A 12924-nucleotide genomic window follows, 5' to 3' on the forward strand; every position below is an offset into this window, starting at 1 on the left:
GGGAAGAAGTGGTTTTCTGTTAATCAGACTGGTTAGCTCAGGCCTAGCGGTAACGACCAACTGACGCCACTTTGCGAGTGTTTCTGAAAGAGGCTACTGGGGGTCTTTCCATGCCTACCAGTGAGGCTGGCCATCTGGGCGGGTGAGATTTGGCTAGCCCTTTGCCTCTGAAGGTAGCAGGAGGTCACAGCTTCCATTAGCTTACGAATAAATAGACTAGCGCATGGAGCGGGGGAGGTAAAACGTGGCTTTGCTGATCTGGGAGTAGAGATTCAGGGCCTGATTCAAACACTGGGAGTCGGCATTTGGCTTTCAGGACTTCTAAGGGGCTACACAATTCTGAACGACAAGGTCTGAATAGTGGGCCGGGAACGGGAAGTCCCTTCCAATCCCATGTCCTGTAAACAGGAAACAAGCAGGAATCCCTTAACAATTTCAGGTATATAAGGGAGCATCTACCGTGGAAACCATTGATTTACTGACTACTGTATATTGACAGGGAGTCTCTCTTCACCATGCTTGAGTCGGCCCAAGGGAGACACTGGGATACAGCTCCACAACACAGTCCCTTCCTCTTGGGTGAGATGAGAAATGACACCTGATAGCGGCTATTCCTGGAAAGCAGTGCCCGGTGCCCAGTAACACGACAGCTGTCCGTGAAAGCCAGACAGCTCTCAAATGCATTAATCCAGTTCTCTCCAGACTCTAAACTGCTCAAGTGCTTTTTTTTAGGTAGGGAAAATTGCCAGGGCTCTGGGAGAGGAAGCAGCGATCAACAGAGCCCGGCACAGCGCATGGCATAAACAACCCTCACGCCAACCCAGTCGAGATGGAGCATCTTCTCCTTTTCTCCCCCAGCTCTGTAGACCTTTGGCAAAGACTTACATTGGTGGTGTCGGCTTTTCCAGCCAGCGTTCCGCAGTAGCAGTAACAACAAAGAATCCTCCCCATAATTTAGAAGCATGATGGCACCGCCAAATGTAGATGATCACGTGTCTACTACCAGTGACTGTCAAAACTTGCTTCTCAACAGCTAATGACGTTATTCTTTGAGTTCTGGTGACTAGAGCTTGTTTTGAGGGGGTACTGAAGGTGCTGGATTCTACCCCCACCAGCCTCCAAAGTGTCTTGACCTCAAGCATATTACACACAGATAGCACCACCCGGAGAAGACAACAGGAAAAAAGTCATCTAAGCAAGCTGCAGCAGCTGCTCACAGCACAGGCGTTGCACACAGCCTACAGATCCAAACTCAGATTAAATAGCCTGTCCTCTGCGCGACACCAGACACATCCACCTGCTCGGAACACAGCAGAGTCTCATGCTGATGCTCATCCCATGTGATACACTGCAGAAATCAATGAATCTTGCTGTAACTAAACACTGGTCCCATATCAGAAATCAGCTGTTTCATGTGCTTTCTGGTGAACCCAGGTTTCTACACTGACCTGGACATTTTTACCCCGGCTCTTAAGGGCCACGAGGGTCTGACAATGATAAAGCTCAGACACTACATGAGTTTTAAAATTTTAGAAAATTATGATGATTTATTTACTTATTTGTATTGTGGTTGTACTTAGGAGCATCAGTCATGGACCAGACCCCCCTGGGGCTAGGAGCTGTACAAATCCAGAACAGAAAGACCATCTTTGCCCCCAAACACTTTATATTGTAAGTATTAGACAAGAGACAAGGTGGATACAAACAGATGGTGGAGTTCAAGGAGACAGCAGTGGTCAGAATCACAGGCAGTGGCCTCTTCACCCCACCAAGCTATTTGCAGGCAACACAGCACAGGAGAGTTTTAAGGAGGGATCTGCAGGACACCAATGAGGTGGCAAACAAATTTCAGCCAGCGGCGTTTTTAAATGCTATTCACTTCTGATTTTCCTTTGAGTATTTGCTAGGGGGTGTGTGACCGGTCATTTAAGTCACATGCCTGGATGCTGCCCCATGATTGGACGACGGAAACATTTTAAGCAAGGGAATGATGATGAATTACAAATTTCTTTTTGTGTTGCTTGCCCAGCCCAAGCTATGAACACTTGGGTTCATAACCCCTCCTGCATGTCGTCCGTGGCTATATTCCAGCTCAGATGAACGCACTCAGGCTGCCTACACTTTCTGTAGTTACCATTGGGTAACGGGTATAGCCGTAGCTTTCAGTCTTTCCAGACTACTACCCCCCTTTCAGGTATCTGATTTGTTTTGCGTACACCCAAGTTTCACCGCACTTAAAAACGACTTGCTCACAAAATCAGACATAAACATTCAAAAGTGTCCCAGCCACGCTATTACAGAAAAATTGCTGACTTTCTCATTTTTACCATATACACCTCTACCTTGATATAATGCGACCCGATACAACACAAATTTGGATATAACGCGGTAAAGCAGCACTCCGGGAGGGCGGGGCTGTGCACTCCGGTGGATCAAAGCAAGTTCGATATAATGCGGTTTCACCTATAATGCAGTAAGATTTTTTGGTGCCCAAGGACAGCGTTATATTGGGGTGGAAGTGTAATTATCAAATAAATCAATTGGAATATAACTATTGTATTTACATTTCAGTGTGTAGTATATAGAGCAGTATAAACAAGTGATTGTATGAAATGTTAGCTTGCACTGACTTTGCTCATGCTTTTTATGTAGCCTGTAGTAAAACTAGGCAAATACCTACATGAGTTGATGTACCCCCTGGAAGACCTCTGTGTGCACCCAGGGTTACATGTACCCCTAGTTGAGATACAACCGGGGTAGAGTATTTTTATGTTCTTGCAGGGGCATGAGCTGGGCCAGGCACTGATGTCACGGGGGGCGGGGGGCACATTTTACTAGTGGAAGGCGTGACTCCCCATATATGCAGTTTATAAATTAGTGTGTCAGATGCTTCGGGAGCTGTAGGAAGGTGAAGTCCACATCCTGCTCCTTTCTCAGCACACCCACAAAGGATATTATCCAAACTCACCCTGTCTACTTGCCTTTCCTCTAGCCTGCACTCGCAAACATAAACCTCACCATCCAAGTTCCTTCCTGCTGGTTAGGATCCCTTCTCATGAGATCTCCTGTCCTTCCTGCTCGCTTTCTTGGGGTTAAAAGGTTCCCTAGAAATGCAAGAAAGGTGGCCTAGACTTGCAATTCTAGCTTGCAGACCTCTAATCCTGCCCAGATTCTCTCACCCTGTGCCTCTGAGCCCAGGTGCAGAGCTCAGGCACTGCTGCCTCTCTGAGACATTCCTGAAGGGTTTAACACCTTCTCACCTGACTGCCAACAGCCTGGGCTTTCCGACTTGTGAATCAGGTGTAAACCGTGCAACTGTGATGGGGAGGAGGGGGGGCGTCGGCGCCGAGCCGCTGTAGGCCCGCAGCCATCCAGCCTATTTTTGTTGAACAGAGTCCTAAATCAGTGACCAAGCAACGCCGCGGGCTGTGTAACTGTCTTTATTGGGCTAGAATGCGGCCCTGTTTATTTGGCAGTAATAATTTGTGACTGTCAGGCAGTTGGCTGGCTCGCTGCCCTGTGGGAAGAGAGCCTCTCCTCTCACTGTTATGGGGCCGAAAATCATTTTGGCAGCTTGTCAGATGAATTAAAGATGGCTGCCAAGATGGGGTGGCCCAGGGGACTGGGTGAGGTGAGATGAGCCACCCCTCTCCAGGCCATTGCTTCACACTCGACTGCGGTTACAAAGAGCCATTACCTCTTCGGGGTTGTTCACTGCCCCATCAGAGATGAGGAACACAGGCATTGCTGGAATGGATCGGACCTGAGCTCCACCTAGTACTGTGGTTCATCTCCCACAGTAGCTAGTACCAGCTGCTCCAGAGGAAGGTGAAAGAAACCCTGTTGGGGGACAATCTGTTTCCAGGACAGGTCTGCTAATCTTTAATAATTAGCGGTTGGTTTACGCACAGAAGCATGATGCTTTATAGCCCCCTCACAAACTCAATTTTTCCTTTAGTATTCATTTCTAACTCTGGATAGTCCTGCTGTTCATATAAATGTCCAGTCCCTCTCTGAATCTTGCTATGTTCATGGCTTTAACAACCTCCTGTGGTAATGAGTTCCACAAGCGAATTATGCACAAGGTAGAAAACGTATTTTCTTTTATTCCTTTGGAATTTGCCTACTTTCAGGTTCATGGCCTCGCTAGGAATGTAGGTCAGAGCCTTGGCTGGACTGATCAAGGGGCTCAGACCTGGCTGCCAATCCCCTGGGCAAGCTTTACAGTGGAGACTCACCCCAGGTGACTCTGAGCACCCTTTCCTAGCCTCAGATTTAATTATATTCAGAAATGGAGACAAGGAGATGATGTGTGTGTGTGTGTGGGGGGGGGCTCTTGCTAATGGCCCCTAGATCCGAATGGCAGGAGGCAGTAGTTTTAGAAATCGATCCCCCCTCAGAAATCCCAGTCCAGAGCGTAGGGTGCTGCTGTACCTGCTCTTGCAGAAACAGGCATTGGAACAAGCGATTCACTAGCGGTGACCTCATTCATAAAGAGAAACAGCTGGAGGCAGTGAGGTCAAGGGCTAAACATACAGGGCTCGGAGCCAGCCCCCCTAGGCTCTCCACCCAGTGCTGACAATGACTTTCTGCCATACCTTAGGTTCACAGTCTAAGGCCAGAAGCCCCCCTGTGATCTAGTCTGAACCCCTCCACCGTCACCCTGATATTTTCTGGGTTTTCACTGCAATCCCCCCACCCTAAATTTTCTAAACCTTTTTTCATGCACGTCTGTTGCATCAAAAGCCACTTCTTATTGGCAAAAAAAAATTACCCCAGAGATTTTCTGACCAGATCTGACAGTGTGTCTCACTCCCTCCGAGGGGTGCTGCAAAGATTAAATATGGGTTTGTACAGCAAGGCACAGTGAGAGTCACATGAAAAATGCTGCTGATAATTATTCACACCCAGTTGCCTCTTAGATCCTAGATTTCCTTCTGACACCTTGGCGTCCCACTGCTCAGTCTCCCGAGATCGGCAAACCTGCTAATCCCTGACTGAAGAGGGGTTTTGGTCATCATAGTTCAAATGCATTAGGTGAACTAGTTCCATGTGCGAAGTTGGGATCAACTGGATAATTAGCAGATTGTTTTTTCATGTACAAATGCTGTACACGAGAACATCAGAAATGATTAGGGATGGGGCAGAGAAAATGTCATATCAGAAGGCAGGGGTGGCATAGGGGATTCGGGGAAGAAATTTCATTCTTTTAACAAACATCTGCACAAATATAGCAAATAATTCCCAGAATCCTTTGTGGCCTTAAAGAAATACAGTCAAGTAAATACGTGTATTTTTGCCCTGTAACTGGTTAAAGGCCCAACCTTGCACGGTGATAGGCGCACTTAATTCTCATCAGAGTCAAGATCAGGCCCTAAGTTATTGTGCTTTAAACTAGATTAACGCATGCACCCAGGTTCATCACAGAGCAGCGTGGGAATGAGTCTGTAGCAAGGAAGGAGCTTTCCCCCACCCTTGCCATCCGACTGAACCCTCTAATCAATAGGGCCCGCACTCACCACTGGGTGGCACTTAGCCCATACACTCCCTGTCCTCTTTCCTCATCAAACCAGCTTCTCTGACAACACCCGTCATTGTGGTTCCGAGGCGGCCATCCCAGCACTGAGGTTGGACAACCAAGGATCTCAGAGGCACTCAGAGAGACGTTGGAGCTGCTTCCCCTAGCACAGAGTACATGTCACCGAGACATCAGGAGGTTTCTAAGCTCTGGGCTGGGCTGAAGTCCAGCTCTCGGAAGAAGAAAGTCCCTCTGGCTTTACCAGCATTCATACAAGCCATGCAAGGGCTGAAATAGAATTGCCCTAATTGAATCAGACTGTTTCCCATTTCTCTACAGTTGGGGACATTCACCTTTTACCTATACTAATGCTCTTGCCTCCTAATGGATTTGCCATTTTGCTTTTTTAATGATGGTTTCCCACTGGTTTTCCTCCCTGGATTCCTAGATCCAAACTCCACTGCTGCGTGTGCACAAAGCAACCCACCCAAGTGCATTCGACTCACCCGGGGAAAAAAATTATACTATCCACAAAGCCGCCACCCCATCACAGTGCTTAATATGGTGGCAGAATGACAAGAGAAAGGAACATGTGTAGGTGTTTTCTTGACCTTGAATGAGGCAACAGAAAGAATAAGCCAAGTGGAAAGAGCTGAGTAGCACACAATTGCACACAATGGCACACAGTTGGCCATATTATCTGTCATGTTAGTGACTTTCATCAGAGATAGATTCATATTTTCTCCCGAGTGATCTGAACCAAGGTTTGCAGTAGAGTAATTGACCTAGATGTGCAGCCTCTGGCCTGTCATATCAGGTGAGGGGTCACATTCATCACTGGGGTAACCCTCGTGACACTGCAAGGGTAGCTCTGTTTTTACACTCATTCGATCCTTGCCTTCTCTGCTGCCACTGCTAATGGTTTCCTGTTTGGGGGAGGGATTTTATTGCTCGAGTCTTCTCCACTGAGAAGGGGATCGAGATCATGGACCCACTGAAATTCACCCCAAACAATAGGCACGTGAGAACACATGGGCCAGGCTCAGAACAGTAACGCCAGGGAAAAAATGGGCCACATCCTCAGCTGGTGTACATGAACAGATTCTAAAGCCAGAAGGGACCATTGTGATCATTGGGTCTGACTCCCTGCATAACACAGGCCAGAGAAGTGTCCCAAAATAATCCCTAGAGCAGAGCTTTTAGAAAAACCTCCCACCTTGATTGAAAAATGGTCAGTGATGGAGAATCCACCATAGCCCTTGGTAAATTGTTCCCGGGGTTAATTACCCTCACTATTATGATTTGCACCTTCTTTCTAGGTGTAAATTAGTGACACTTTGACTTCAGCGGAGCTATGCTGATTTGGCCCAGCTGAGGCTCTAGCCTAGGAAGCCATCAACCCTTACACCTCTCAGCCCAGGGTAGAGTGCTGGAGTAGGACTTAGGATACTTGGGTTCTATTCCTGACTGTGCTGCTGGCTGGCCTTGGGCAAGTCACATTGCCTTTCTGTGCCTCAGTTCCACCAACTATAAAAGGGGGCTCAGGACAGTGACTTCCTTTGTCAAGTACCTTGAGATCTACTGATGAAAAGTGCTGTATAAGTTCAAGGTAGTGCTCCTAATAATATATGGAGATATACCTATCTCATAGAGCTGGAAAGGACATCCAGCCTCCTGCTTTCATGGGCAGGGCCAAATACTGTTTTTGCCCCAGGGCCTAACTGACCCCTTCAAGGAGTGAACTCACAGACCTGGATTTATCAAACCAATGCTCAAACCACTGAGCTACAGCCCCTCTCTCTACCACCTTTCACTGTGTGTAGATATTTACACAGCAGCATCTTGCCTCCACTTTGCCTAGGTGTGAGGAACTAATCCAACTCCCACTGGCTTCCAAAGGCTTTGGATCAGGCCCTAAAGGAGGACGCAAGGTGGAGGAGAATCAGGCCCAGTGCCTGGGCACCCTCTCCACCTGCCCATCTCTTTGCAGTAGAGTCACAGGCATTTCAGGGCTGTCAGCATAGGCCAGTCTGACCAAGTGGGAATATTCTTAATGTTTTCTCTGAATACTGTGTGCTTGCCTCAGTTTCCCCTATGCATGTCTTAAGTATCTAGGTTGTGGGATAAGAGTGTGTGATTGTTGCAGAGACCTAGAGGGCAGGGGTGTGCAGGGGTCTGCATAGAGAATGGCCGACACTCTGTCTCCTGGCAACTGATGGCCTGAGCCCCTCCCCTAAATAGGTGCCAAATGAAGGTGTTGGAGAACAAAGACATCAGGTGGCCTCCTGGCCTGGGAAAGAGAGAAAGGCCAGAGGAGGGGCTGGAGAGTTTCAGTTTGGAGCGGCCTGGGAAAATGGAGGGGGGGCCAGATGGAGCTCTGGCCCCAAGATGGACCTGACTCAGGGATCCTGTTTCCTGTACCTACAAGTTCTGTTTTGGACCATGTTCCTGTCGTCTAATAAACCTTCTGTTTTACTGGCTGGCTAAAAGTCACATCTGACTGCAGAATTGGGATGTGGGGCCCCCTGGCTTCCCCAGGAACCCCGCCTGTGCAGACTCGCTGTGGGAAGCACACGGTGTGAGAAGGGGATGCTGAATGCTCTGAGATCAGACCCAGGAAGGTCGAAGCTGTGTGAGCTTTGTGCCCTGGAGACAGTCTGCTCACAGAGAGGAGGCGGCTCCCCCAGAGTCCTGACTGGCTTTATATGGAGTAGTTCCAGAGCATCGCTGGGGCTCTGTGACAGCCAGCCACACAATGAACGTGGGACTTGCTGCCAGAAGGAAGTGCTCATTAAAATGAACGGGGTGAAGGTGGGTTTTCATGGATTCCATGGTGGAATCAGACTGTGGGCAAGTCACTTCATCTCTGTGCCTCCGTTCCCCAGTTACCTGGGGATAATGATGCTTCCCCACCTCACAGGTGTGCTGTGAAGGTAGAGCCACAGATACCTGGGAGGTGCTCAGATACTAAGGTGGGCCAAGGGCAGGAAGGATGGTCCTGAGGTAAGAGTGCTCGACTGGGATCATGGAGATCTGGGGCCAATATCCAGCATGGCTACAGCTTCCCTATGTGACTGAGAGCAAATCACTTCACGTCTCTGTGTATCAGTTCCCCACCTGCAAAAGAGAGACTAATGCTTTCTAGGTACGTCTATAGTGCAATCACGGGGTGTGACTGCACCTTGTGTAGCCACATGGACGCTAGCTTTGATCTCAGTATTGAAGCAGTGAAACCACATAAGCATTTGCCCAGGGCTCTGGAGGGGCTTGGATAGCCCGGGCAGAAATGTGCACTTCCCCAGATGCACTACAGCACTATTCCAGCTAGTGATTAGTCCTTCACCCCGATTCCCGGGTCAGATGACCGATTTGCACATCAGGACCGCTATGGACCTGCACCAGAGTTTCCTCTGGCTTCCATTAATCAATCACCCTCTGTGTGACTGGGCCAACTTACCGGGGGTTGGGATGGATTCTCCAGCACTGGCCATTTTTATATCAAGAGTGAATGTTTTTCTAAAAGCTTTCCCCTAGGAATTATTTTGGGACTGTTCTGTGGCCTGCGTTCTACAGGAGGTCAGACTAGAGGATCACAATGGACCCTTCTGGCCTTGGAATCTATGACTCTCTGGTTCTTCTAGGGATTGTCTCTAACGATGCATTTTTTTGCAGGGTCTAGCAGTGTGGGGCCCTGATCTTTGCCAGGGCCTCTAGCAATATCAAATGATAAGCTAGGGAGAGATCTAACTGAAATCCCAGGGGACATGGGAGGGAGATGGAACACAACGAGCCAATTGACTCTAGGGAGAGAACCTTGGCACCAAAATGCTGTGAGGTCTTTCAAGACAACTGCTCATGACCTTGGTATATACGCTGTGTGTCTGGTGGTGTTACAGGTATTCTGAAGACAAGAGAAAAGGGAAAATTGGCCATTAAAAACTTCAACATTTAGGTCTTGGTGGCTTTGTAATAAATTCCATTTCTTCTGTTTAGAACATTATTCATGGCCTTTTTTAACCTCTGTCAGGAGCCCTTGGATTCAATATTAATCAAGAGAGGACATTGCTTTTCTTAATGCAAATGTAATAAATGTAACTTGTCACCACCATCCCTAATGGCTTTTTTTCCCCCTGCCCTTGCCGTGATGAATAAATACCTGCGTTCAACCGGTTGAAAATGTTCTTAGTCTGGGGAGCACTGGGCATTCCATTTCCCACACATTTTGTGTTCGGGGAAACATAGTATTATATTGTGTGGCAGAAGCATTCCTTGGAACGACTGTGCCTCACAAGGAGATACATTCGAGGGCTTCTGCTACCCCCCAAGAGCTCCTGCCACATGACAACTGGATGTACAGAAGGATTTGAGATCTTAACTCAGACCCTATAACCCCGGGGTGTCCTTAATCAGGATGCAAGCTGCGTATGTTAGTGCCCTGGTCTCAGCTCTCAGTTTTCTCAGCACCCTGGTTACAAGTGAAAAATCAATGCTGGGTGAGGCTGAAAAGCTCTGGAAGTTCAGTTCAGAGAGGCAGGTCTCCCCTGAGCTGCAGCTGTCAGTCAGCAAAACCTCAACAGATGTTGCACACAATCTTAAAAGGACTAGCAGCTGAAGCACTGGCTGGCTCAGGAGTTTGCTGAAGGCAGCTGGTTAGAGCTGTCTGAAGGGAAACAGCCCAGATATACCCCTGCCCTGGGCAGGCCGTGGCAGAGAGCCAGCTCTGTTTACCCTACACCACCTGGAGACTCAAGCAACCTTGAGGAAATTCTTTACGGGCTGCATTAGGGCTCTGGGTGGAGTCGAATGGGGAACCCATAAGAACTGCATCCAAAAGTTTTACCTCTCAACCAGAGTCCTCTTGCGCATGGAGGCTTTCGTTCTCCAAGCCAGGCCCAGCGGACGAGATCACACTGCACAGAAGCTCTGCTGAAGCACCAACCTCTGTTCTACAAACCGCTCTCATGCAGGCCCTGCTAGAAAAAGCTACATCACCACATCAGTGTAACAGCTTCTTTGTGGGGCATCACCAGGGCTTGAACCTGAGACCTTCAGTACAGACGTCTGCCATTTGAGCTAAAGTAGTAACACTAGTAGTCTGTAAAAGCAGCAAAGAATCCTGTGGCACCTTATAGACTAACATGTCGTGCATCTGACGAAGTGGGTATTCACCCACGAAAGCTCATGCTCCAAAACGTCTGTTAGTCTATAAGGTGCCACAGGATTCTTTGCTGCTTTTACAGATCCAGACTAACACGGCTACCCCTCTGATACTAGTAGTCTGCAGTTCTATGAGGCTCTTAATGGCCATATGACCCAGCCTCTACAGGGGGACAAGACCAACATGGGCTCATGTTACACTTCCAGACCCCAGTGCTGAACTAACCGAACACTGCCATGTCTTGGGCCACGCTCCAGCTCGTGACAGCTTTTGCACACACCTATTCTCCATCATCAGTACAGTACTTATTCTGGGAGAGTCAGCAGTGTAAATAACCCAGGCATCCTTTGCAGTCTATTGCAAATCCCCCAGCACAGTGGCACAACTTGGCCCGCTGTTGTCAGCCTCTGTTGACAGGCCGAGAGACGTCATAAGGATACAGGACCAGATCCCCAGCTTGTATAAATCCACGTAGTCCTGCTGAAGTTGGTGGAGTTACATGGGTGTGCACCAGCTGCGGATCTGGCGCTGAGGGATTCATTCGATAGATGCGTGTTGTCATAATTACAAAATGCTATTGCATCCATTTACTAAGCCCTGGTCTACACTATGAGCTTAGGTCAAATTTAGCAGCTGTGACAGACCCAGGCCAGTGAGGTACAGGAGTCTGGGAGAGAGCAAATATACTGGTCACTGGATGAGTAGTTTTCTGCTCTCTGAGTGACTAGAGCAGGGGCTGCACTGGAGTAATCAGGAAACTGTTAGAACCAATTAAGGCAGACAGGCTGATTAGAACACCTGCAGCCAATCAAGGCAGGCTAATCAGGGCACCTGGGTTTTAAAAGCACTCCAGCCAGGCGGGGAGGAGCTAGAGGAGAGGAAGTGCGTGTGAGGAGCTGGGAGCAAGAGGCACAAGGAGCTGAGAGTGAGAAGCTGTGCTGCTGGAGGACTGAGGAGTACAAGCGTTATCAGACACCAGAAGGAAGGTCCTGTGGTGAGGATAAAGAAGGTGTTTGGAGGAGGCCTTGGGGAAGTAGCCCAGGGAGGTGTAGCTGTCATGCAGCTGTTACAAGAGGCACTATAGACAGCTGCAATCCACAGGGCCCTGGGCTGGAACCCGGAGTAGAGGGCGGGCCTGGGTTCCCCCCAAACCTCCCAACTCCTGATCAGACACAGGAGCTGATCCAGACTGTGGCGAAGATCACTGAGGTGAGCAAATCTGCCAGTAAGCGCAGGACCCACCAAGGTAGAGGAGGAACTTTGTCACACAGCGTTAGATGGATTTAACCCTGCACCCATCCACACAACGAAGCCATTTTTGTTGACTTAAAGAGCTCTTAAAATCGATTTCTGTACTCCTCCCGGACGAGGGGATTAGCACTGAAATCAACATCACTGGGTCGAATATGGGGTAGTGTGGGTGCAATTCGATGGTATTGGCCTCCAGGAGCTATCTCAGAGTGTTCCATCGTGACCGCTCTGGACAGCACTTTGAACTCAGATGCACTAGCCAGGTACACAGGAAAAGCCCCGCGAACTCAGCAGTACTCAACAGCACAGATGACCATGCAGTCCCCCCAGAACATTTCTACGCTCCCCCTATCATCTCCGTCCTTGAGGTTATCGCAATTAGAAGGCGGAAGAAATGCACTTGCGATGACATATTTTCTGAGCTCATGCAGTCCTCCTGCACTGATAGGTCACAGTGTAATGCATGGAGGCATTCAGCGGCAGAGGCCAGGAAAGAATTGCTGTGTTTGCTGAACGGCAAAAGTATCATGCCTCACTAGCCATCCTGCCCGAGCCAGGTCGCTGTGTCACATGCACTCTGCGCTGTGTCAGCCTTGGGCAGGGGCATGACCGCTTTGTGAGCAGGAAGGCCATAGATATAGACATTGCATTAGGTAGCTTCTGTAGCTAGAGAAAACATTCCTGTGCATTCAGCAAAGTCTGTGGCAAAAGAAGAGAAACCCCGAAACGTAGTGGTTATCACATTCACCTAACGTATGAAAGCCCTGTAGTGTAGCGATTATCACATTCACCTAACATGCAAAACATCCCTGGTTCAAAACTGGGTGGAAAGAGCTCCCTGTTCTTTTTTTCTGACTCTCCTCCTGCATTTTTAGCCTTAGAACAGACCGCGCTGTGAAATTTTACTTTGAATTATATCAATTATGAGTTAAATACTATGGAAGCTCTCTCAGTTACAGCGCCGAGTTCCTTACCCTTTCAGCTGCTCTGATAAAAT

General features: G+C 48.6%; 1 protein-coding gene across 1 annotated transcript in view; it reads right to left on the reverse strand.

Moving 5' to 3' along the window:
• PTH1R (parathyroid hormone 1 receptor) overlaps nt 1-12924 on the reverse strand; it is a 170043-nt gene that overhangs the window by 108131 nt on the left and 48988 nt on the right. The window lies entirely within an intron of this gene.

Source organism: Gopherus evgoodei, chromosome 2 (genome assembly GCF_007399415.2).
Source record: "Gopherus evgoodei ecotype Sinaloan lineage chromosome 2, rGopEvg1_v1.p, whole genome shotgun sequence".
Taxonomy (NCBI): Eukaryota; Metazoa; Chordata; order Testudines; family Testudinidae; genus Gopherus; species Gopherus evgoodei.